Genomic DNA, 25,885 nt, shown 5'->3' on the forward strand with positions numbered 1-25,885 from the left:
ACCACAGGTATGGATGGATAGTATACTTGACGACACAGAGGTAGGTAGAGCAGTAGCCTTCTGTACCGTACTGCTATATAGTATATACTGGTGGTCAGCAAACTGTGCAAAACTGAAATGCACCACAGGTATGGATGGATAGTATACTTGACGACACAGAGGTAGGTAGAGCAGTGGACTACTGTACCGTACTGCTATATATATAGTTATACTGGTGGTCAGCAAACTGTGCAAACTGAAATGCACCACAGGTATGGATGGATAGTATACTTGACGACACAGAGGTAGGTAGAGCAGCAGCCTTCTGTACCGTACTGCTATATATTATATACTGGTGGTCAGCAAACTGTGCAAAACTGAAATGCACCACAGGTATGGATGGATAGTATACTTGACGACACAGAGGTAGGTAGAGCAGTGGACTACTGTACCGTACTGCTATATATATAGTTATACTGGTGGTCAGCAAACTGTGCAAAACTGAAATGCACCACAGGTATGGATGGATAGTATACTTGACGACACAGAGGTAGGTAGAGCAGTGGCCTTCTGTACCGTACTGCTATATAGTATATACTGGTGGTCAGCAAACTGTGCAAAACTGAAATGCACCACAGGTATGGATGGATAGTATACTTGACGACACAGAGGTAGGTAGAGCAGTGGACAACTTACCGTACTGCTATATATATAGTTATACTGGTGGTCAGCAAAATTCTGCACTGTCCTCCTGCTAGTATATATATACTACAATGCAGCACAGATATGGAGCGTTTTTCAGGCAGAGAACGTATAATACTGGTGGTCACTGGTCAGCAAAACTTTGCACTGTCCTCCTACTATATAATACTGCTGGTCCCCAGTCCCCACAATAAAGCAATTAGCACACTGAGCACAGATATTTGCAGCACACTGAGCACAGTCAGATATGGAGCGTTTTTCAGGCAGAGAACGTAGATATTTGCACTTGCAGCACACTGAGCACAGATATTTGCAGCACACTGAGCACAGATATTTGCAGCACAATTTGCAGCCCACTGAACATAGAAACTGAGAGTACGCCAGCCACGTCCTCTCCCGGTCATCTCCAATGCACGAGTGAAAAATGGCGGCGGCGCGCGGCTCCTTATATAGAATACGAATCTCGCGAGAATCCGACCGTGGGATGATGACGTTCGGGCGCACTCGGGTTAACCGAGCAAGGCGGGAGGATCCGAGTTGCTCGGACCCGTGCAATAAAAGGTGACGTTCGGGCGGGTTTGGATCCCGAGGATCCGAACCCGCTCATCACTAAAAACAACACTTTGTCAATAAACCTTACAGTCTGTTCGGGATCAGATCAGGATCCTGGCAGTCAGAATCCCAATGCCGGAACCCTGACAGTGCTCAGAATACCGTCACCGGGTTAGGCTGTGGGAAAGGGAGGGTTAGGGTGCAGTGAGGGGGGGGGGGGTAGGTTTAGGCACCCCTGGGGAGGTTTAGGGTTAGGTTGCAGTGTAGGGAGGGTTAGCTTTAGGCTGCAGGGAGTGGGGTTAGGGATAAGTACCACCAGGGAGGGTTAGGCTTCAGGTAAGGAAGGTTAGGGATTAGAGTAGCATACTTACCTGGTAGGTGTTGGGATCCTGAGCATCGGGATGCTGCTGTCAGTATTCTGACTGACGTCATCCCAAGCGTCAGGATCCGAAACCATCCCAGTCTTTACCAGCTAAAAAGAAAATGGTGTACTGGTTGTAACCTATGAAAAGCTAGCTTTATTATTCTGTGCTTGTAATCCTTCCGCCCCTCATACTAATGCTGTGATGTCTTGCTGATTCACACTATGCAATCATATTTTAATGAATAATATGTGGCTTTTATTTAGTTTTTTTAAATTTTATACCCCCACGTCCTACTCGGAATCTATTTAGTACCGTGGGGGGGGGGGGGGGGTATAGGTGGGTCCACTAGGAGCCATGGGTACTATAGAAGTTTTATTAGGTTTGCTGGCTCCTCCCTCTATGCCTCTCTATGCCCGGAGGAGCCGGTCATGTCTCTGGAAGCTCCTGAAGAGTTTTCTGCATTCATTTTCTAAGTTTGTTGTTTTCGGGCAGGACTTTGGGGGGGGGGGCAACCTCTCTCAGGGTTAATAGTCCCGTTCCCCGCTGACAGGACACTAGCTCCTGAGGGAACTATTCTCAAGCCCCACCACGGTGTGCATACATTCCCGCAGCACGCCAGCCACCCCTAACAGAGCCAGAAGAATGAAGAGTGGTGAGTACTAAGCCGGCATCCCAGTTAGCGGGTCGCCGGCAATTATGGCGGCATGAGGGTACGGAGATGCACGGCCTCTAAATGGGGCGGACTGAGTCTCCTGACTAGGTACACAACAGCGCACACAGTACCTAGACTGGCACCGCAGCCATAAAAGGAGGTTTACTCTATTTTATGCACATAGACACACACAGCCAGTATAAAGAAGAGCGGGAAGATCGCGTGCCATTGAAGGGGCGGGGCTTCACTATGAGTGGTTCCAGCAGCTCACAGGCGCCATTTTCCCTACTGCAGCTGACACAGACTGACAGGGACACAAAGCGCCTCTGGAGAGACTTCAGATTACCTCAGCGGTACCAGGGGGTCATAGCAGGGAGGAGCAATTTATTAGTGTACTAAATCCCTAATCTAGGTACTTAGTCTGCGACCCGGCTGAGCTTGGCATTAGCGATAAGGGTGCCTTGTGCTGGTTCCATACTCTCTCTCTGTGTCTTCCTGGAAGGGCTCTTTGTGGGTTAATTGTGTATTTAACCTTCTCCTGTGTGGGTGTGCTGTCACTACTACAGTATGCCAGGCAAAGAGTGTGTTTCATGTAAGGCACAGTGTTCCTCTTCTCCAGGGGATTCACTGGTGTGTACTCAGTGTAGTATCCCTTCCCAGGCTAGTGGGGCAGAACCAGCATGGCCGGACTCCATCAGGGGAATAATTTCCACCATTTCTACTAAATTATCTTGGAATAGGAAAGAGACGAAATACTTAAGACAGTCTATGGCTGAGTTTATGAAAAAGGACTCAGTACCCAAACCAGCGTCTCAGTCCCCTGCCATTTGTCCGCAAAAACGTTCTTTGACCCATATCCTGCACTCTGACTCTGATAATGAGGAGTCAGAAATGGAGGAGTTTGAGTTGGACTCAGAGCTGGGAGAGGGTATACTGTCGCAGGGAATAGAGGCTCTCATAGATGCTATCAGGGAAGCCCTCAATATCCCTCATAAGGTGACAGAGGAGAGCGAGGAATCTTTAATATAAAGAAAAAATCCTCAGCTACTTTTCCTGTGTCAAAGGAACTCAATACCCTGTTTGAAGAAACGTGGGTTAATCCAGATAAGAAATTTCAAATCCCTAAAGGGTTGTAATCATCTTTTACTTTTCCTCCTGAGGATAGGAAAAAATGGGAAAATTCACCAATAGTGGATGCATCAGTGTCCAGGCTCTCACTAAAAAGTGTATTGCCTGTCCTGGGTGCAGCCTCCCTAAAAGACGCGGCTGATCGCAAAATTGAGACTACGCTCAAAACTTTGTATACAGCTGCTGAGGTGGCACAGAGACCCACTATAACACGTGGGTGTATTACAAGAGCCATTGCTAAATGGTCGGGTAACCTAATTAAGGGGTTAGACACCTTACCTCAAGAGGAGAATATTTTGCTCCTGCAACATATACAGGACTCTGTGAACTTTATGGTGAAAGCCATGAAGGAAATAGGCTTGCTTAATGCATGCAGTACAGCTATGACAGTGTTGGCACTCAGCGGCTTATGGCTATGCCAGTGGACTGCAGATGCGGACTCCAGGAAAGGCGTGGAAGGCCTACCTTTCACAGATCAGGCCTTATTTGGAGATATACTAGACAAATGGATCTCTAAAGCTACTGTGGGTAAGTCCACATACCTAACTTCTTCGGCTCCCCCAGCTAGGAAGGCCTATTCAGGATCCAATTTACAGTCCTTTCGGACTGCCAAGTTTGGGGCAAGACCAGAGGTTCTTCTACCGCCGCCAGTGGTGCTAGAGGTAAACCACGAAAACCAGCTACTGCTGGTTCACAGGAACAGAGCTCAAGCTCTGCTTCCTCAAAACCTTCCGCATAATGGTGGACCGCGATGCCTGGAAGACAGGCAGGTGGGAGCCCGGCTAAAATCCTTCAGTCGAGTCATAGACCTTATATCCCAGGGCTACAGACTGGAGTTCCAGGAGCTAACATCTCACAGATTCTTCAAATCAGGCTTACCAGTTTCACAAGAGGCAAGAATAACCTTACAGGACACCAGTCAAAAACTGTTACAGATCCAGGTCATTATTCCAGTTCCACCTCATCTACAAAACAAGGGTTACTATTCCAGCTTGTTTGTAGTACCGAAGCCGGACAGTTCAGTAAAACTGATTCTGAACCACAAGTCATTGAGCCCGTACTTACGAGTGTTCAAATTCAAGATTGAGTCTCTGAGAGTGGTGATCTCAGGTCTGGAGGAGGGGGAATTCCTAGTGTCTCTGGATATCAAGGATGCGTTCCTTCATATTCCAATCTGGCCGCCTCATCAGGCTTATCTACGGTTTGCACTGTAGGACTGTCACTACCAGTTCCAGGCCCTGCTATTTGGTCTCTCTACGGCACCAAGGGTGTTCACCAAAGGTATGGCAAAGATTATGTTACTGCTCCGCAAACAAGGGGGTATATTTATTTACTAAGGTCCTGATTTTGACCGATTTGCTGTTTATTATTCAAAGTGACATCTCGGGAATTTACTAAACAAAAATCTCGGCAGTGATGAGGGCATTCGTATTTTTTTGGAAGTCAAAGAAAAAAAATACGAATAAATACACCATCGGTCAAATACGCCTGTTATTTGATACAACTTGGTAATTTACTAAAAATTCTATTTCACAAACACTGCCGGCAATAGCCAAACACTGCCGTGAAAAAATACAAATCGAAAAAAAAAGCAGTTTTAAAATAGACCTGCTTTTTTTTACCGTGTTCTGATAGGCATGCACGGATCAGTGAGATCCGTGCATGTTTATCAGTGGGAAGGGGTGTGAAAGTGTTAAAAATCAGAAAAAAAATTGCGTGGGGTCCCCCCTCCTAAGCAAAACCAGCCTCGGGCTCTTTGAGCCGGTCCTGGTTGAAAAAATATGGGGGAAAAATTGACAGGGGTTCCCCCATATTTGATCAACCAACACCGGGCTCTGCGCCTGGTCCTGGTGCCAAAAATACGGGGGACAAAAAGTGTAGGGGTCCCCCGTATTTTTAACACCAGCACCGGGCTCCACTAGTCAGAGAGATAATGCCACAGCCGGGGGACACTTTTATATAGGTCCCTGCGGCCCTGGCATTAAATCACTAACTAGTCACCCCTGGCCGGGGTACCCTGGAGGAGTGGGGACCCTTAAATCAAGGGGTCCCCCCTCCAGCCACCCAAGGGCCACCACATGCTGGTACTTGTGGTTCTCCAAGTACCAGCTTGCGGGGGAGGCTTGCTGGGACTTGTAGTACTGCTACAAAAAACAATATTATTTTTCTCTAACGTCCTAGTGGATGCTGGGGACTCCGTAAGGACCATGGGGAATAGACGGGCTCCGCAGGAGACATGGGCACTTTAAGAAAGAATTTAGATTCTGGTGTGCTCTGGCTCCTCCCTCTATGTCCCTCCTCCAGACCTCAGTTTGAATCTGTGCCCGGACGAGCTGGGTGCTGTTTAGTGAGCTCTCCTGAGCTTGCTATAAGAAAGTATTTTGTTAGGTTTTTTTATTTTCAGGGAGCTCTGCTGGCAACAGACTCCCTGCATCGTGGGACTGAGGGGAGAGAAGCAGCCCTACTCTCTGAAGCTAGGTCCTGCTTCTTAGGCTACTGGACACCATTAGCTCCAGAGGGATCGTACACAGGATCTCACCCTTTGTCGTCCGATCCCGGAGCCGCGCCGCCGTCCCCCTCGCAGAGCCGGAAGACAGAAGCCGGGTGAAAGAAGCAAGAAGACTTCGAAATCGGTGGCAGAAGACTCCAGTCTTCACTGAGGTAGCGCACAGAACTGCAGCTGTGCGCCATTGCTCCCACACTACACCCATATACTCCGGTCACTGTCAGGGTGCAGGGCGCAGGGGGGGGGGGGGCGCCCTGGGCAGCAATTAGAGACCTCTTTGGCAAAAGTTTGCATATATACAGTTGGGCACTGTATATATGTATGAGCCCCCGTCAAAAATTGTACATGAAAGCGGGACAGAAGCCCGCCGTCGAGGGGGCGTGGCTTCTTCCTCAGCACTCACCAGCGACATGTTTTTTCTCCACAGCACCGCTGAGAGGAAGCTCCCCAGCCTCTCCCCTGCAGTTACACGGTAGAAGAGGGTAAAAAGAGAGGGGGGCACATAATTAGGCGCAAAAATCAATATAAACAGCAGCTACTGGGTTAACATTAAGTTACTGTGTTATTCCTGGGTTAATAGCGCTGGGGTGTGTGCTGGCATACTTTCTCTCTGTCTCTCCAAAGGGCCTTATGGGGGAATTGTCTTCAGATGAGCATTCCCTGAGTGTGTGGTGTGTCGGTACGTGTGTGTCGACATGTCTGAGGTAAAAGGCTCCCCTAAGGAGGAGATGGAGCAAATAATAAGATTTTACTTACCGATAAATCTATTTCTCGTAGTCCGTAGTGGATGCTGGGGACTCCGTCAGGACCATGGGGAATAGCGGCTCCGCAGGAGACAGGGCACAAAAGTAAAAGCTTTAGGATCAGGTGGTGTGCACTAGTGATGAGCGCCGGAAATTTTTCGGGTTTTGTGTTTTGGTTTTGGGTTCGGTTCCGCGGCCGTGTTTTGGGTTCGACCGCGTTTTGGCAAAACCTCACCGGGTTTTTTTTGTCGGATTCGGGTGTGTTTTGGATTCGGGTGTTTTTTTCAAAAAACACTAAAAAACAGCTTAAATCATAGAATTTGGGGGTAATTTTAATCCCAAAGTATTATTAACCTCAAAAAACATAATTTCCACTCATTTTCAGCCTATTCTGAACACCTCACAATATTATTTTTAGTCCTAAAATTTGCACCGAGGTCGCTGTGTGAGTAAGATAAGCGACCCTAGTGGCCGACACAAACACCGTGCCCATCTAGGAGTGGCACTGCAGTGTCACGCAGGATGTCCCTTCCAAAAAACCCTCCCCAAACAGCACATGACGCAAAGAAAAAAAGAGGCACAATGAGGTAGCTGACTGTGTGTGTGAGAAAGATAAGCGACCCTAGTGGCCGACACAAACACCGTGCCCATCTAGGAGTGGCACTGCAGTGTCACGCAGGATGTCCCTTCCAAAAAACCCTCCCCAAACAGCACATGACGCAAAGAAAAAAAGAGGCGCAATGAGGTAGCTGACTGTGTGAGAAAGATAAGCGACCCTAGTGGCCGACACAAACACCGGGCCCATCTAGGAGTGGCACTGCAGTGTCACGCAGGATGTCCCTTCCAAAAAACCCTCCCCAAACAGCACATGACGCAAAGAAAAAAAGAGGCACAATGAGGTAGCTGACTGTGTGTGTGAGAAAGATAAGCGACCCTAGTGGCCGACACAAACACCGGGCCCATCTAGGAGTGGCACTGCAGTGTCACGCAGGATGTCCCTTCCAAAAAACCCTCCCCAAACAGCACATGACGCAAAGAAAAAAAGAGGCGCAATGAGGTAGCTGACTGTGTGAGAAAGATAAGCGACCCTAGTGGCCGACACAAACACCGGGCCCATCTAGGAGTGGCACTGCAGTGTCACGCAGGATGTCCCTTCCAAAAAACCCTCCCCAAACAGCACATGACGCAAAGAAAAAAAGAGGCACAATGAGGTAGCTGACTGTGTGTGTGAGAAAGATAAGCGACCCTAGTGGCCGACACAAACACCGGGCCCATCTAGGAGTGGCACTGCAGTGTCACGCAGGATGTCCCTTCCAAAAAACCCTCCCCAAACAGCACATGACGCAAAGAAAAAAAGAGGCACAATGAGGTAGCTGACTGTGTGTGTGAGAAAGATAAGCGACCCTAGTGGCCGACACAAACACCGGGCCCATCTAGGAGTGGCACTGCAGTGTCACGCAGGATGTCCCTTCCAAAAAACCCTCCCCAAACAGCACATGACGCAAAGAAAAAAAGAGGCACAATGAGGTAGCTGACTGTGTGTGTGAGAAAGATAAGCGACCCTAGTGGCCGACACAAACACCGTGCCCATCTAGGAGTGGCACTGCAGTGTCACGCAGGATGTCCCTTCCAAAAAACCCTCCCCAAACAGCACATGACGCAAAGAAAAAAAGAGGCACAATGAGGTAGCTGACTGTGTGTGTGAGAAAGATAAGCGACCCTAGTGGCCGACACAAACACCGGGCCCATCTAGGAGTGGCACTGCAGTGTCACGCAGGATGTCCCTTCCAAAAAACCCTCCCCAAACAGCACATGACGCAAAGAAAAAAAGAGGCGCAATGAGGTAGCTGACTGTGTGAGAAAGATAAGCGACCCTAGTGGCCGACACAAACACCGGGCCCATCTAGGAGTGGCACTGCAGTGTCACGCAGGATGTCCCTTCCAAAAAACCCTCCCCAAACAGCACATGACGCAAAGAAAAATAAAAGAAAAAAGAGGTGCAAGATGGAATTGTCCTTGGGCCCTTCCCACCCACCCTTATGTTGTAACTATAAACAAAACAGGACATGCACACTTTAACCAACCCATCATTTCAGTGACAGGGTCTGCCACACGACTGTGACTGAAATGACGGGTTGGTTTGGACCCCCACCCAAAAAGAAGCAATTAATCTCTCCTTGCACAAACTGGCTCTACAGAGGCAAGATGTCCACCTCATCATCATCCTCCGATATATCACCGTGTACATCCCCCTCCTCACAGATTATCAATTCGTCCCCACTGGAATCCACCATGTCAGCTCCCTGTGTACTTTGTGGAGGCAATTGCTGCTGGTCAATGTCTCCGCGGAGGAATTGATTATAATTCATTTTAATGAACATCATCTTCTCCACATTTTCTGGATGTAACCTCGTACGCCGATTGCTGACAAGGTGAGCGGCGGCACTAAACACTCTTTCGGAGTACACACTTGTGGGAGGGCAACTTAGGTAGAATAAAGCCAGTTTGTGCAAGGGCCTCCAAATTGCCTCTTTTTCCTGCCAGTATAAGTACGGACTGTGTGACGTGCCTACTTGGATGCGGTCACTCATATAATCCTCCACCATTCTATCAATGGTGATAGAATCATATGCAGTGACAGTAGACGACATGTCCGTAATGGTTGTCAGGTCCTTCAGTCCGGACCAGATGTCAGCATCAGCAGTCGCTCCAGACTGCCCTGCATCACCGCCAGCGGGTGGGCTCGGAATTCTGAGCCTTTTCCTCGCACCCCCAGTTGCGGGAGAATGTGAAGGAGGAGATGTTGACAGGTCGCGTTCCGCTTGACTTGACAATTTTCTCACCAGCAGGTCTTTTAAACCCAGCAGACTTGTGTGCGCCGGAAAGAGAGATCCAAGGTAGGTTTTAAATCTAGGATCGAGCACGGTGGCCAAAATGTAGTGCTCTGATTTCAACAGATTGACCACCCGTGAATCCTTGTTAAGCGAATTAAGGGCTCCATCCACAAGTCCCACATGCCTAGCGGAATCGCTCTGTCTTAGCTCCTCCTTCAATGTCTCCAGCTTCTTCTGCAAAAGCCTGATGAGGGGAATGACCTGACTCAGGCTGGCAGTGTCTGAACTGACTTCACGTGTGGCAAGTTCAAAGGGCATCAGAACTTTGCACAACGTTGAAATCATTCTCCACTGCGCTTGAGACAGGTGCATTCCACCTATATCGTGGTCAGTTGTATAGGCTTGAATGGCCTTTTGCTGCTCCTCCAACCTCTGAAGCATATAGAGGGTTGAATTCCACCTCGTTACCACCTCCTGCTTCAGATGATGGCAGGGCAGGTTCAGGCGTTTTTGGTGGTGCTCCAGTCTTCTGTACGTGCTGCCTGTACGCCGAAAGTGTCCCGCAATTTTTCTGGCCACCGCCAGCATCTCTTGCACGCCCCTGTCGTTTTTTAAAAAATTCTGCACCACCAAATTCAAGGTATGTGCAAAACATGGGACGTGCTGGAATTTGCCCAGATGTAATGCACGCACAATATTGCTGGCGTTGTCCGATGCCACAAATCCACAGGAGAGTCCAATTGGGGTAAGCCATTCCGCGATGATCTTCCTCAGTTGCCGTAAGAGGTTTTCAGCTGTGTGCGTATTCTGGAAACCGGTGATACAAAGCGTAGCCTGCCTAGGAACGAGTTGGCGTTTGCGAGATGCTGCTACTGGTGCCGCCGCTGCTGTTCTTGCGGCGGGAGTCCATACATCTACCCAGTGGGCTGTCACAGTCATATAGTCCTGACCCTGCCCTGCTCCACTTGTCCACATGTCCGTGGTTAAGTGGACATTGGGTACAGCTGCATTTTTTAGGACACTGGTGACTCTTTTTCTGAGGTCTGTGTACATTTTCGGTATCGCAACCCTAGAGAAATGGAACCTAGATGGTATTTGGTACCGGGGACACAGTACCTCCAACAAGTCTCTAGTTGGCTCTGCAGTAATGATGGATACCGGAACCACGTTTCTCACCACCCAGGATGTCAAGGCCTCAGTTATCCGCTTTGCAGTAGGATGACTGCTGTGATATTTAATCTTCCTCGCAAATGACTGTTGGACAGTCAATTGCTTGGTGGAAGTAGTAAAAGTGGTCTTACGACTTCCCCTCTGGGATGACCATCGACTCCCAGCAGCAACAACAGCAGCGCCAGCAGCAGTAGGCGTTACACGCAAGGATGCATCGGAGGAATCCCAGGCAGGAGAGGACTCGTCAGAATTGCCAGTGACATGGCCTGCAGGACTATTGGCATTCCTGGGGAAGGAGGAAATTGACACTGAGGGAGTTGGTGGGGTGGTTTGCGTGAGCTTGGTTACAAGAGGAAGGGATTTACTGGTCAGTGGAGTGCTTCCGCTGTCACCCAAAGTTTTTGAACTTGTCACTGACTTATTATGAATGCGCTGCAGGTGACGTATAAGGGAGGATGTTCCGAGGTGGTTAACGTCCTTACCCCTACTTATTACAGCTTGACAAAGGGAGCACACGGCTTGACACCTGTTGTCCGCATTTCTGGTGAAATACCTCCACACCGAAGAGCTGATTTTTTTGGTATTTTCTCCTGGCATGTCAACGGCCATATTCCTCCCACGGACAACAGGTGTCTCCCCGGGTGCCTGACTTAAACAAACCACCTCACCATCAGAATCCTCATGGTCAATTTCCTCCCCAGCGCCAGCAACACCCATATCCTCCGCATCCTGGTGGACTTCAACACTGACATCTTCAATCTCACTATCAGGAACTGGACTGCGGGTGCTCCTTCCAGCACTTGCAGGGGGCGTGCAAATGGTGGAAGGCGCATGCTCTTCACATCCAGTGTTGGGAAGGTCAGGCATCGCAACCGACACAATTGGACTCTCCTTGTGGATTTGGGATTTCGAAGAACGCACAGTTCTTTGCTGTGCTTTTGCCAGCTTGAGTCGTTTCATTTTTCTAGCGAGAGGCTGAGTGCTTCCATCCTCATGTGAAGCTGAACCACTAGCCATGAACATAGGCCAGGGCCTCAGCCGTTCCTTGCCACTCCGTGTGGTAAATGGCATATTGGCAAGTTTACGCTTCTCCTCCGACAATTTTATTTTAGGTTTTGGAGTCTTTTTTTTTCTGATATTTGGTGTTTTGGATTTGACATGCTCTGTACTATGACATTGGGCATCGGCCTTGGCAGACGACGTTGCTGGCATTTCATCGTCTCGGCCATGACTAGTGGCAGCAGCTTCAGCACGAGGTGGAAGTGGATCTTGATCTTTCCCTAATTTTGGAACCTCAACTTTTTTGTTCTCCATATTTTATAGGCAGAACTAAAAGGCACCTCAGGTAAACAATGGAGATGGATGGATTGGATACTAGTATACTATATATACAATTATGGACGGACTGCCACGGTTAGGTGGTATAAAAAAACCACGGTATAAAAAAACCACGGCATAAAAAAACCACGGTATAAAAAAACCACGGTATAAAAACCACGGTATAAAAAAACCACGGTATAAAAAAACCACGGTATAAAAAAACCACGGTATAAAAAAACCACGGTATAAAAAAACCACGGTATAAAAAAACCGCACTGTACACTGGTTGATAAAGAGATAGTAGTATTCTCGTAACAATTAGGATGACACTATGACGGTATAAAGAATGAAAAAAAAACCACGGTTAGGTGGTAGGTATATAATAATAAATAATACAATTCTGGTCGGACGGACTGCCTGCCGTGTGCCGACACAGAGGTAGCCACAGCCGTGAACTACCGCACTGTACACTGGTTGATAAAGAGATAGTAGTATACTCGTAACAATTAGGATGACACTATGACGGTATAAAGAATGAAAAAAAAACCACGGTTAGGTGGTAGGTATATAATAATAAATAATACAATTCTGGTCGGACGGACTGCCTGCCGTGTGCCGACACAGAGGTAGCCACAGCCGTGAACTACCGCACTGTACACTGGTTGATAAAGAGATAGTAGTATACTCGTAACAATTAGGATGACACTATGACGGTATAAAGAATGAAAAAAAAACCACGGTTAGGTGGTAGGTATATAATAATAAATAATACAATTCTGGTCGGACGGACTGCCTGCCGTGTGCCGACACAGAGGTAGCCACAGCCGTGAACTACCGCACTGTACTGTGTCTGCTGCTAATATAGACTGGTTGATATTTAAAGAGATATTAGTAGTATACAACAATACTATACTGGTGGTCAGGCACTGGTCACCACTCCTGCAGCAAAAGTGTGCACTGTTAATTAATATAATTGTACTCCTGGCTCCTGCTAACAACCTGCAGTGCTCCCCAGTCTCCCCCACAATTAATTATAAGCTTTTAATTTATACATTGATGACTGTGCAGCACACTGGGCTGAGCTGAGTGCACACAGACTGAGTCACACTGTGTGACTGACTGTGCTGTGTATCGTTTTTTTTTTCAGGCAGAGAACGGATATAGCAGAGAGAAGTGAACGGATATATTATATTAAATAAAAGTTAACTAGCAACTGCACTGGTCACTGACTGTGGTAAACTAACTCTGTCTGCGACTCTGCACAATCTCTCTCTATCTAATCTATCTATCTCTATTCTAATGGAGAGGACGCCAGACACGTCCTCTCCCTATCAATCTCAATGCACGAGTGAAAATGGCGGCGACGCGCGGCTCCTTATATAGAATCCGAGTCTCGCGAGAATCCGACAGCGTCATGATGACGTTCGGGCGCGCTCGGGTTAACCGAGCAAGGCGGGAAGATCCGAGTCGCTCGGACCCGTGGAAAAAAAAGTGAAGTTCGTGCGGGTTCGGATTCAAAGAAACCGAACCCGCTCATCTCTAGTGTGCACTGGCTCCTCCCCCTATGACCCTCCTCCAAGCCTCAGTTAGGATACTGTGCCCGGACGAGCGTACACAATAAGGAAGGATTTTGAATCCCGGGTAAGACTCCTACCAGCCACACCAATCACACTGTACAACCTGTGATCTGAACCCAGTTAACAGCATGATAACAGCGGAGCCTCTGAAAAGATGGCTCACAACAATAATAACCCGATTTTTGTAACAATAACTATGTACAAGTATTGCAGACAATCCGCACTTGGGATGGGCGCCCAGCATCCACTACGGACTACGAGAAATAGATTTATCGGTAAGTAAAATCTTATTTTCTCTGACGTCCTAGTGGATGCTGGGGACTCCGTCAGGACCATGGGGATTATACCAAAGCTCCCAAACGGGCGGGAGAGTGCGGATGACTCTGCAGCACCGAATGAGAGAACTCCAGGTCCTCTTTAGCCAGGGTATCAAATTTGTAGAATTTTACAAACGTGTTCTCCCCCGACCACGTAGCTGCTCGGCAGAGTTGTAATGCCGAGACCCCTCGGGCAGCCGCCCAGGATGAGCCCACCTTCCTTGTGGAATGGGCCTTGACAGATTTAGGCTGTGGCAGGCCTGCCACAGAATGTGCAAGTTGAAATGTGCTACAAATCCAACGAGCAATCGTCTGCTTAGAAGCAAGAGCACCCAGTTTGTTGGGTGCATACAGGATAACAGAGAGTCAGTTTTCCTGACTCCAGCCGTCCTGGAAACCTATATTTTCAGGGCCCTGACAACATCTAGCAACTTGGAGTCCTCCAAGTCCCTAGTAGCCGCAGGTACCACAATAAGCTGGTTCAGGTGAAACGCTGACACCACCTTAGGAAGAAACTGGGGACGAGTCCGCAGTTCTGCCCTGTCCGAATGGACAATCAGATATGGCTTTTGTGAGACAAAGCCGCCAATTCTGACACTCGCCTGGCCGAGGCCAGGGCCAACAGCATGGTCACTTTCCATGTGAGATATTTCAAATCCACAGATTTGAGCGGTTTAAAATGTGATTTGAGGAATCCCAGAACTACGTTGAGATCCCACAGTGCCACTGGAGGCACAAAAAGGGGGTTGTATATGCAATACTCCCTTGACAAACTTCTGGACTTCAGGAACTGAAGCCAATTCTTTCTGGAAGAAAATTTACAGGGCCGAAATTTGAACCTTAATGGACCCCAATTTGAGGCCCATAGACACTCCTGTTTGCAGGAAATGCAGGAATCGACCGAGTTGAAATTTCTTCGTGGGGCCTTCCTGGCCTCACACCACGCAACATATTTTCGCCACATGTGGTGATAATGTTTTGCGGTCACCTCCTTCCTGGCTTTGACCAGGGTAGGAATGACCTCTTCCGGAATGCCTTTTTCCCTTAGGATCTGGCGTTCCACCGCCATGCCGTCAAACGCAGCCGCGGTAAGTCTTGGAACAGACCTGGTACTTGCTGAAGCAAGTCCCTTCTTAGCGGCAGAGGCCATGAGTCCTCTGTGAGCATTTCTTGAAGTTCCGGGTGCCACGTCCTTCTTGGCCAATCCGGAGCCACGAGTATAGTTCTTACTCCTCTACGTCTTATAATTCTCAGTACCTTGGTTATGAGAAGCAGAGGAGGGAACACATACACCGACTGGTACACCCACAGTGTTACCAGAACGTCCACAGATATTGCTTGAGGGTCTCTTGACCTGGCGCAATACCTGTCCAGTTTTTTGTTCAGGCGGGACGCCATCATGTCCACCTTTGGTCTTTCCCAACGGTTCACAATTATGTGGAATACTTCCCGATGAAGTCCCCACTCTCCCGGGTGGAGGTCGTGCCTGCTGAGGAAGTCTGCTTCCCAGTTGTCCACTCCCGGAATGAACACTGCTGACAGTGCTATCACATGATTTTTCGTCCAGCGAAGAATCCTTGCAGTTTCTGCCATTGCCCTCCTGCTTCTTGTGCCGCCCTGTCTGTTTACGTGGGCGACTGCCGTGATGTTGTCCCACTGGATCAATACCGGCTGCCCTTGAAGCAGAGGTCTTGCTAAGCTTAGAACATTGTAAATTGCCCTTAGCTCCAGTATATTTATGTGGAGAGAAGTCTCCAGACTTGATCACACTCCCTGGAAATTTTTTCCCTGTGTGATTGCTCCCCAGCCTCTCAGGCTGGCATCTGTGGTCACCAGGACCCAGTCCTGAATGCCGAGTCTGCGGCCCTTTAGTAGATGAGCACTCTGCAGCCACCGCAGAAGAAACACCCTTGTCCTTGGAGACAGGGTTATCCGCTGATGCATCTGAAGATGCGATCCGGACCATTTTTCCAGCAGATCCCACTGAAAAGTTCTTGCGTGAAATCTACCGAATGGAATCGCTTCGTAAGAAGCCACCATTTTTCCCAGGACCCTTGTGCAATGATGCACTGACACTTTTCCTGGTTTTAGGAGGTTCCTGACTAGCTCGGATAACTCCCTGGCTTTCTTCTCCGGGAGAAACACCTTTTTCTGGACTGTGTCCAGAATCATCCCTAGGAACAGCAGACGTGTCGTCGGAAACAGCTGCGGTTTTGGAATATTTAGAATCCACCCGTGCTGTCGTAGAACTACTTGAGATAGTGCTACTCCGACCTCCAACTGTTCTCTGGACCTTGCCCTTATCAGGAGATCGTCCATTTTCTTTGAAGAAGAATCATCATTTCGGCCATTACCTTGGTAAGGACCCGGGGTGCCGTGGACAATCCAACCGGCAGCGTCTGAAACTGATAGTGACAGTTCTGTACCACGAACCTGAGGTACCCTTGGTGAGAAGGGTAAATTGGGACATGGAGGTAAGCATCCCTGATGTCCCGGGACACCATATAGTCCCCTTCTTCCTGGTTCGCTATCACTGCTCTGAGTGACTCCATCTTGATTTGAACCTTTGTATGTAAGTGTTCAACTATTTCAGATTTAGAATAGGTCTCACCGAGCCGTCTGGCTTCAGTACAACATAGTGTGGAATAATACCCCTTTCCTTGTTGTAGGAGGGGTACTTTGATTATCACCTGCTGGGAATACAGCTTGTGAATTGTTTCCACTACTGCCTCCCTGTCGGAGGGAGACGTTGGTAAAGCAGACTTCAGGAACCTGCGAGGGGGAGACGTCTCGAATTTCCAATCTGTACCCCTGGGATACTACTTGTAGGATCCAGGGGTCCACTTGCGAGTGAGCCCACTGCGTGCTGAAACTCTTGAGACGACCCCCCCCCCACCGCACCCGAGTCCGCTTGTACGGCCCCAGCGTCATGCTGAGGACTTGGCAGAAGCGGTGGAGGGCTTCTGTTTCTGGGAATGGGCTGCCTGCTGCAGTCTTCTTCCCTTTCCTCTATCCCATGGCAGATATGACTGGCCTTTTGCCCGCTTGCCCTTATGGGGACGAAAGGACTGAGGCTGAAAAGACGTTGTCTTTTTCTCCTTTATACGGCAATACTTCCATGTGCCGTTTGGAATCTGCATCACCTGACCACTGTCGTGTCCATAAACAACTTCTGGCAGATATGGACATCGCACTTACTCTTGATGCCAGAGTGCAAATATCCCTCTGTGCATCTCGCATATATAGAAATGCATCCTTTAAATGCTCTATAGTCAATAAAATACTGTCCCTGTCAAGGGTATCAATATTTTCAGTCAGGGAATCCGACCAAGCCACCCCAGCGCTGCACATCCAGGCTGAGGCGATCGCTGGTCGCAGTATAACACCAGTATGTGTGTATATACTTTTTAGGATATTTTCCAGCCTCCTATCAGCTGGCTCCTTGAGGGCGGCCCTATCTGGAGACGGTACCGCCACTTGTTTTGATAAGCGTGTGAGCGCCTTATCCACCCTAAGGGGTGTTTCCCAACGCGCCCTAACTTCTGGCGGGAAAGGGTATACCGCCAATAATTTTCTATCGGGGGAAACCCACGCATCATCACACACTTCATTTAATTTATCTGATTCAGGAAAAACTACAGGTAGTTTTTTCACACTCCACATAATACCCTTTTTTGTGGTACTTGTAGTATCAGAAATATGTAACACCTCCTTCATTGCCCTTAACAAGTAACGTGTGGCCCTAAAGGAAAATACGTTTGTTTCTTCACCGTCGACACTGGAGTCAGTGTCCGTGTCTGTGTCGACCGACTGAGGTAAAAGGACGTTTTAACGCCCCTGACGGTGTTTGAGACGCCTGGACAGGTACTAATTGGTTTGCCGGCCGTCTCATGTCGTCAACCGACCTTGCAGCGTGTTGACATTATCACGTAATTCCTTAAATAAGCCATCCATTCCGGTGTCGACTCCCTAGAGAGTGACATCACCATTACAGGCAATTGCTCCGCCTCCTCACCAACATCGTCCTCATACATGTCGACACACACGTACCGACACACAGCACACACACACACACAGGGAATGCTCTGATAGAGGACAGGACCCCACTAGCCCTTTGGGGAGACAGAGGGAGAGTTTGCCAGCACACACCAAAAACGCTATAATTATACAGGGACAACCTTTATATAAGTGTTTTTCCCTTATAGCATTTTAATATATATAGTCATATCGCCAAATAAGTGCCCCCCCTCTCTGTTTTAACCCTGTTTCTGTAGTGCAGTGCAGGGGAGAGCCTGGGAGCCTTCCCACCAGCATTTCTGTGAGGGAAAATGGCGCTGTGTGCTGAGGAGAATGGGCCCCGCCCCCTTTTCGGCGGGCTTCTTCTCCCGTTTTTCTGAGACCTGGCAGGGGTTAAATACATCCATATAGCCCACAGGGGCTATATGTGATGTATTTTTAGCCAGAATAAGGTACTATCATTGCTGCCCAGGGCGCCCCCCCCAGCGCCCTGCACCCTCAGTGACCGCTGCTATGAAGTGTGCTGACAACAATGGCGCACAGCTGCAGTGCTGTGCGCTACCTTATGAAGACTGAAAAGTCTTCTGCCGCCGGTTTCTGGACCTCTTCACTTTTCGGCATCTGCAAGGGGGTCGGCGGCGCGGCTCCGGGACGAACCCCAGGGTGAGACCTGTGTTCCGACTCCCTCTGGAGCTAATGGTGTCCAGTAGCCTAAGAAGCCAATCCATCCTGCACGCAGGTGAGTTCACTTCTCTCCCCTAAGTCCCTCGATGCAGTGAGCCTGTTGCCAGCAGGACTCACTGAAAATAAAAAACCTAACAAAACTTTTACTCTAAGCAGCTCTTTAGGAGAGCCACCTAGATTGCACCCTTCTCGGCCGGGCACAAAAATCTAACTGAGGCTTGGAGGAGGGTCATAGGGGGAGGAGCCAGTGCACACCACCTGATCCTAAAGCTTTTACTTTTGTGCCCTGTCTCCTGCGGAGCCGCTATTCCCCATGGTCCTGACGGAGTCCCCAGCATCCACTAGGACGTCAGAGAAATGTGTGTTAGAGGGTGTCTCCGTCGACAACGCCGACACCTGTTTGGATATGTGTAATTTAGTGCTAAGGTGAATTTATTGCACAAAAGATTAGAGAACAGACAGGAAATCTACCCAAAACATGCCCAAAGAGACATGAGTCTACTGGGTCCTAGAGTCAAAGCTATGTCGATTTCTGCTTGACGTGTCCTGTAGAATATGCAATGGACAGATGATGCCGACTTAAGAGGCATATGGAAGGCTGAGGATTGTGTGGAGAAGGGTTCTCGGACCTGGTCTTTACAGCTATAGCTGGTAATTCTGATATTTTGCCTTATATTCCTGCACAGCCTAGGAAAGCACGACATTATCAAATGCAGCCTTTCGAACAAAGAAACAAGAAAGTCCGAGGTGCGTCCTTTCTCGCCAGAGGCGGGGGCAGAGGAAAGAAGCTGCACAACACAGCTAGTTCCCAGGAACAGAAGTCCTCCCCGGCCTCTACAAAATCCACTGCATGTCGCTGGGGCTCCACAGGCGGAGCTAGGCCCGGTGGGGGCACGCCTTCGTAAGTTCAGCCACAAGTGGGTTCACTCCCTGTTAGATCCCTGGGCAATAGATATTGTGTATCAGGGATACAAGCTGGACTTTGAGGAGATGCCCCCTCACCGACGGCCCTGCCGGCTTCCCCCCACGAGAGGGAAACAGTGTTAACTGCAATTCACAAATTGTATCTTCAACAGGTGGTGGTCAAGGTTCCCCTCCTTCAACAAGGAGGGGGTTATTATTCGACCATGTTGTAGTCCCGAAACCAGACGGTTCTGTCAGACCCATATAGAATTTAAAATCCCTGAACATATACCTGAAAAGGTTCAAGTTCAAGATGGAATCGCTAAGAGTGGTCATTGCAAGCCTGAAAGGGGGAGATTTTATGGTGACTCTGGACATAAAGGATGCATACCTTCATGTCCCCATTTATCCATCTCATCAGGCGTACCTCAGAATTGCGGTACGGGATTGTCATTACCAATTTCAGACGTTGCCGTTTGGTCTCTCCACGGCCCCGAGAATATTTACCAAGGTAATGGCGGAAATGATGGTGCTCCTGCGAAAGCAAGGTGTCACTATTATCACGTACTTGGACGATCTCCTCATAAAAGCGAGATCAAGAGAGCAGTTGCTGAACAGCGTATCACTTTCTCTGGAAGTGTAACGGCAACATGGCTGGACTCTATGGGGTATATGCAATTGCGGTCGAATTCCCGAAATTGGAAGACCGTCACACTATTGGTCTTGGCTTCAGCAAGACGTGTGTCAGAACTGGGGGCATTGTCTTACAAGAGCCCCTACTTGATTTTCCATGAGGACAGTGTAGAACTTAGGACTCATCAGCAATTTCTTCCTAAGGTGGTGTCTGCATTTCACATCAACCAACCTATTTTGGTTGTTACGGACGCCTCTGCTTCTTCAAAGTCCTTGGACATTGTAAGGGCTCTGAAGGTATATGTAAAGTGAACTGCTCGTCACAGGAATGCAATTTACAACACCACCATTACACACAAGCAAAGAACCCCACCTATTGGCCCAGCTAAGTCCCCTGGAATCTGCATCACACACCCTATATAAAGGGCTCCAGCACCATTTTGCCCTTTGTTAGGCTGGGAGGAGTGTAAGATGGAGAGGAGAGTGAGCAAGAGAGGCAGAGAGAGCAGCATGGTGGCAAGGAGGGCAGTGGCTGGGAGGAATCAGGAGGAGCAGGCTCAGCAGGAGGAGGCTGGTGCTGGAAGCAGGCAAACTGACACAGAGGAGGAGGATTTTGAGAGGGAGCAGGAGGAAGAGCTGGAGGAGCCTCTCCTTAGTGACGTCGACTGGAAGGAGGAGGAGCATGATGGGTGCCAGTTTGAGGAGGAGGAGGCCACAGAGTAGGGTGAGGAAGGTTCTATGTCAGGGCGACTCCCAGTGGTCGACATGTGCGTTTCTCCGATAAGGAAAACTGTGCCCTAGTCAGGGCAATGGTGCCAGTTTTAATCGTCTTCTGGGGAAAGATAACCACCGCACTAATATGGTGCGTAAGCGCAAAATGTGGGAGGACATTACAGACGCAGTTAATGCAGTTAGCATTTTCAAGCGAAAAGTGGGGAACGTTAAAAAAAGTTTTAACAACATAAAAAGACTGCTCAAAACGAAGATGGCTGCAGACAGAAAGGAGGCCAGACGCACAGGGGGAGATACCAGTGCACCCATACAGTTTACAGCCTACGAGGAACAACTGAAGTGAATAATACCGCCAGAGATACTTCCCGAGCTACACATAGCTGATACTGATCAGCCTGTATCACCCCCACAAGCTGGTAAGTCATCACATATTTTTGCAGATAAAATACATTTACAGTAACAAACCATGCTAGGTACTCTTGCTAAGTGTTCTACAATGTAATGGTGCTGTGGCACTGCACATCCCAGCAAGGTGCTGTAATGTGAACCTATGCTGGAAAATATTTGTTTAATGCTTTAGCTGGTTCTTGTCGTTCCACAGCAGCATGTTTTTTATTAGTCAAGAACTACACATTGCAGTGGTGTATAGAATTATAATGTAGTCATTTTTTTTCTTAGACATGACCTAATAAGCTACATTAATCATGTTTGCCTAAAAAAAAACTTATATGTTTTTGTCCAAAATACATTACAGATAAGAGTGTCCATAAATGTTTTTTTCAAGATTGTAAACATATTGAACATTTTTAAGTAAACATTTTCACATCTGAATCTGCATGCTGCAAATAAGTGTGGATAATGGCATGCATTTAATCTGTTTCCTCCTATGTCTTTATAGCACCACATCAGAGAAGGGTTCCTGATACACAGAGGCGCCAACGTGTTTGTCGGGATGTAGAAGCTGCTGGTGAGTTTCTCCTGTCAAAAAGACACAAAACACACCATAACTATCATACCATTACCAGAGCCGAAACTAAGGGGGGGCTAGGGGGGCATGTGACCTGGGCGCCAGACTGGAGAGGGCGCCGAGACTGTCACTTTAATTCCCCCCTAACGCCCCCTCCCTATGCGGCAGCGATAGCATAGAGCCGGGCAGCTTGAGCTCCAGACTTTGCAAGCTCCCGTCTAGCCAGCAGGCACACGCACCGCATCGCAGAGAAGACACTGAAATTAAACTACATCTCCCAGCAGCCCTTGCTGCCGGGAGCTGTACTTTACTTTCAGTTTCATCTCTGCAGCGTGCAGAGCCGCATTAAGAGGGGGCACAGGGGAGAAATTACTCCCCCCTCCCCCTAACCCCACTGTTAGTGCCTTTAATCATTGCAGCCACTGCTGCAGTTAACATGAAATTCCGAAAAGGGGGCGGGGCTAAACGGCACTGTACACACAGTGCCATGCCAGCCAGCAACAGCATGGGAGAGAGGGAAGAGCAGCACAGCCTAAACAGTGAGTACTCAGGGAAGGGGCACTGTATGTTTCTGTGACTGCTATATGTGTGTATGAATGTGTGCATGTGTGTGATTGTATGTGAATAGGTGTGTGACTACATATGTATGGGTGTGGTATGCGTGACCGGGCATACCAACGCTGGTATCCCGGGAGCGGAATGCCGTCGGGGGGGGGGGGGGGGGTGGCGAGCACAGCAAGCCCCTTTGCGGGCTCGCTGCGCTCACCACGCTGGGGTGGGAGTGGTCCCTGTTGGTCGGCATGACGACCGCCGGGATTGTGAGGGGGCGGGATATAGGGGGAAGTATTATGACCGGCGGTCACATAACTACATCCCATCTGTATGTGTGCTTGTGTGTCACTGTATACATATGTGTCAGTATACATGTGTGTACAGGTGTGTGATTATATATATATATGTATGTATGTGAGTGAATGTATGTGTGCGTGACAGTATGTATTTTGTATTGGTGTGTGATTTTATGTATGTATTAATATATGGGTTATTATTTTCCTTTCCTCCTTCATCCGTAGCCCAAAATAAAAAGTATAAAAATGCCTAGCTATACCCTTTGCCCTTATGAAGTTGAGATTATATATATATATATATATATATATATATATATATATAGATAGAATATACATATTGTGTAACCGTAATTCATACTGCACTCCCAGTGCAGTATGAATTACTTCGCTGGTGCCCTCACAGGTGTAAGTAGATACAGAAGCAAAAGGTGCCACACTGAAGCTGATTCTCTGTAAGAGACACACACGGTCCTGCGTTTCAAATGCCGCACCTTCAGTGCCGCACCTTTTGCTACTATATATATATACACACACACACACACACACACACACACACACACACACACACTTGAATGCGGGGGGGGGGGGGGGGGGGAGGCGCTAAGTTAATGGCTCGCCCCGGGTGCCAAAACTTCTAGTTTCGGCCCTGCCATTACATTGGCAGGAAGATTCATACTGGAAACACCACTGAAAGACTCCGAAATGTCCAAAAACATAGTAATTTATATATTAAGACACTACCAAAGGGACAGGGTTATTTTCCTTATTTACTGAGATTATCACATTAATACTGGCCAAATGTGGCAACGTATATCTTTACATATTTATGCAAAGCAGCCCTTTGCTTTCCAGATAACTTGTACTCCTTTTTTGGGGGGTGGGGGTGTTAAAATATAAATTTATCACATCTTGATAAAAAGATATCACATACTCCCAAAACATATGTTCATGTTAGTGTGCGAAATGAAAGCATGGTTGTGTAGATGGCATGGGGAAGATGTCACTATAATTGATAACTTACACCCAAATTTGCAAAAACAACATATATTTACCTATCTCAGCATATTCACAGGATCAACACAGCAACGCCAGCAGGTACAGGTTCAGGAACACCGGAGTGAAGAGGACCTGGAAATTATTTTGGTGCCAGTGGAGGCATTTCCTGCAGAAGAACAAACAACACAGACATTCATTACAGAAAGTCAACCCACTGTCCTGGAAACCCAGCATATACAAACCACACCACCACCCCCTACTGCTGACCAACTTGCAAGGTCATTAGACACTTTTAAGACAAAACAGCTTTATTTCATGGCCACCCAAAGCCAACAAATGCTCCATATGCAGGGCCACCTTAAAAATATGTGCCAGCAGCTATGTAAAGCAGCATACACTGAAAGAGTAGCTGAGGGTACCAGAATCCGGATGGCAGCATCTCTAGATACTAGGCTATCTGAAATTAGTAATGCACTAAGGGCCCAAACAGATGCTATTAGGGCACAAAATGAAACAGTTGGCACCCAAACAGATACCATAAGGTCACAAACAAATGCATTAGTGTCCCCACACACACACACCTTACTGCTGAAGGCCAACCAATAATTCTGAATGCACCTTCAACTATAAGTAGTGTCTCAAGTACACCTATAAGTACCTCTCCTACTACTCCCCCACGCCGTAGTGTAAGAACAAAGGGTGGGGTCCCAAAAGTAGGCACGTCTGCTTGCAGCAGGTCACAAAGAAAAAAATAATGTGCCTCAACATTTAAGATTAAGGTTTCTGACTTTTTTGTATTATGTTTTTCTATATTTGTACTGTTTGAAATTTGGGACTCATTGTAATCTTTGTACCCATGTTTATTCACAACAAATACTTTACAGTAAAAAGTTTTGCAAACCACACATATGCATTTTGACTAAGTAATTTTAGCGGTTCATTTGGCAAATGTAGGTTGTTTCTTACTGAAAAAAGCAAGGCCAATGGGGAAGCATATATATAAGAGAGTATGGGTAAAAATCCATGTCAATACTGACATTTAATCAATGTTTTAGATTTACATATGTAAAAACAATAAATTACCAGCATGCATGTATACAAGCAAGCAGCAGATATGGGCGAACTTCTTAGGGGTGGGCCACATTACCCTAAACATTTGGAGGGGAATAAAAATATATGTTAATGGACCTTGATTGTAAGGAATATGTTTTTTTTGTTTATTAAATGAAGCAAGGAAATTCAAGCAAATTACCTGAGAAATACTGCCGTATAATCTCATTCCAAATCACATCCCCCTCCCCGTAATCCTATTTGCCCTAACTCAGCTTCCTCCATGACTGCTGCAATGCCTTCCTCTGCATAATTGTCTTGGCCCAGGGCAATGTTATGCAGCATGCAGCAAGCCTGGACGATCATCACTACTTTGGGTGGTTGATAAAGTAGTATACCTGATGACCAGTCCAAAACCTAAATTACTTTTCAGCACCCCAAAAGTGCATTCCACAACATTGCGGGTGGTTATGTGTGCATAGTTATATTGCTGCTGTGAAGGGCCTTGTGGATTACATAGAGGTGTCATGAGCCACAGTAGACACGCATACCATGAATCCCCTGCAAAACATAAGTTGTGGTTGTGAATGATTAATTACAATTGTTTTCAGGTATTTGGTACACACTAAGGTATAGTTAATTAGCAGATCCTAACAGTCAGTTATTACTACACATAAGCACAATCATTAGAGGAATGTAAGTTGACTTCATGGCACAAATAAGTGTGTTACTGACCAAATAAGCACACCATTATGGGTTAGGGTCATGCTGCATTGTTAGGCATTAAAACAGTACTTTTAAAAGGACATATTAGGAAACACATTAAAAGATAACTTAAATGTACCTACCAAGTAGCCATCCCTCAGGCATGGTGTGCTGCTGGAAGCGTTCCCAAAGGGATGAGTGACACAGGATATAGGCATCATGGCAAGACCCTGGGTAACCTGCAACCACACTGAGAATTCTAAGGTTAGCGTCACACACCACCTGCACATTGAGGGAGTGATGCCTATGTCGATTGACAAAGACATATACCCCCTCACGTGTGGTGTCCGAATCCCAATGTGGGTGCAGTCTATGGCCCCCAGCACATTAGGGAATGCTGAGAGCCGATAGATGTAGGATGTAGGTGTTATGATTCCAGCACTCTGGTCAGAGGAGATCTTATGGCAAGGACCGGAGCACTGGAACGGAATGCTGGGGAAGGGAG

The 25,885-nt window shown here is 47.7% G+C and overlaps 1 long non-coding RNA gene across 3 annotated transcripts in view; it reads left to right on the plus strand.

The window, feature by feature from the left end:
• LOC134932138 (uncharacterized) overlaps positions 1-24,532 on the plus strand; it is an 86,293-nt gene extending 61,761 nt beyond the window's left edge. For all 3 annotated transcript variants that reach the window (XR_010179251.1, XR_010179252.1, XR_010179250.1), the window contains exons 3-4: positions 21,713-21,781; positions 23,691-24,532. This is a non-coding gene — a long non-coding RNA (uncharacterized LOC134932138). The remainder of the gene's footprint in view (positions 1-21,712; positions 21,782-23,690) is intronic.
• Positions 24,533-25,885: the final 1,353 nt, after the last annotated feature.

Source organism: Pseudophryne corroboree, chromosome 6 (genome assembly GCF_028390025.1).
Source record: "Pseudophryne corroboree isolate aPseCor3 chromosome 6, aPseCor3.hap2, whole genome shotgun sequence".
In the NCBI taxonomy this organism is placed as follows: Eukaryota; Metazoa; Chordata; class Amphibia; order Anura; family Myobatrachidae; genus Pseudophryne; species Pseudophryne corroboree.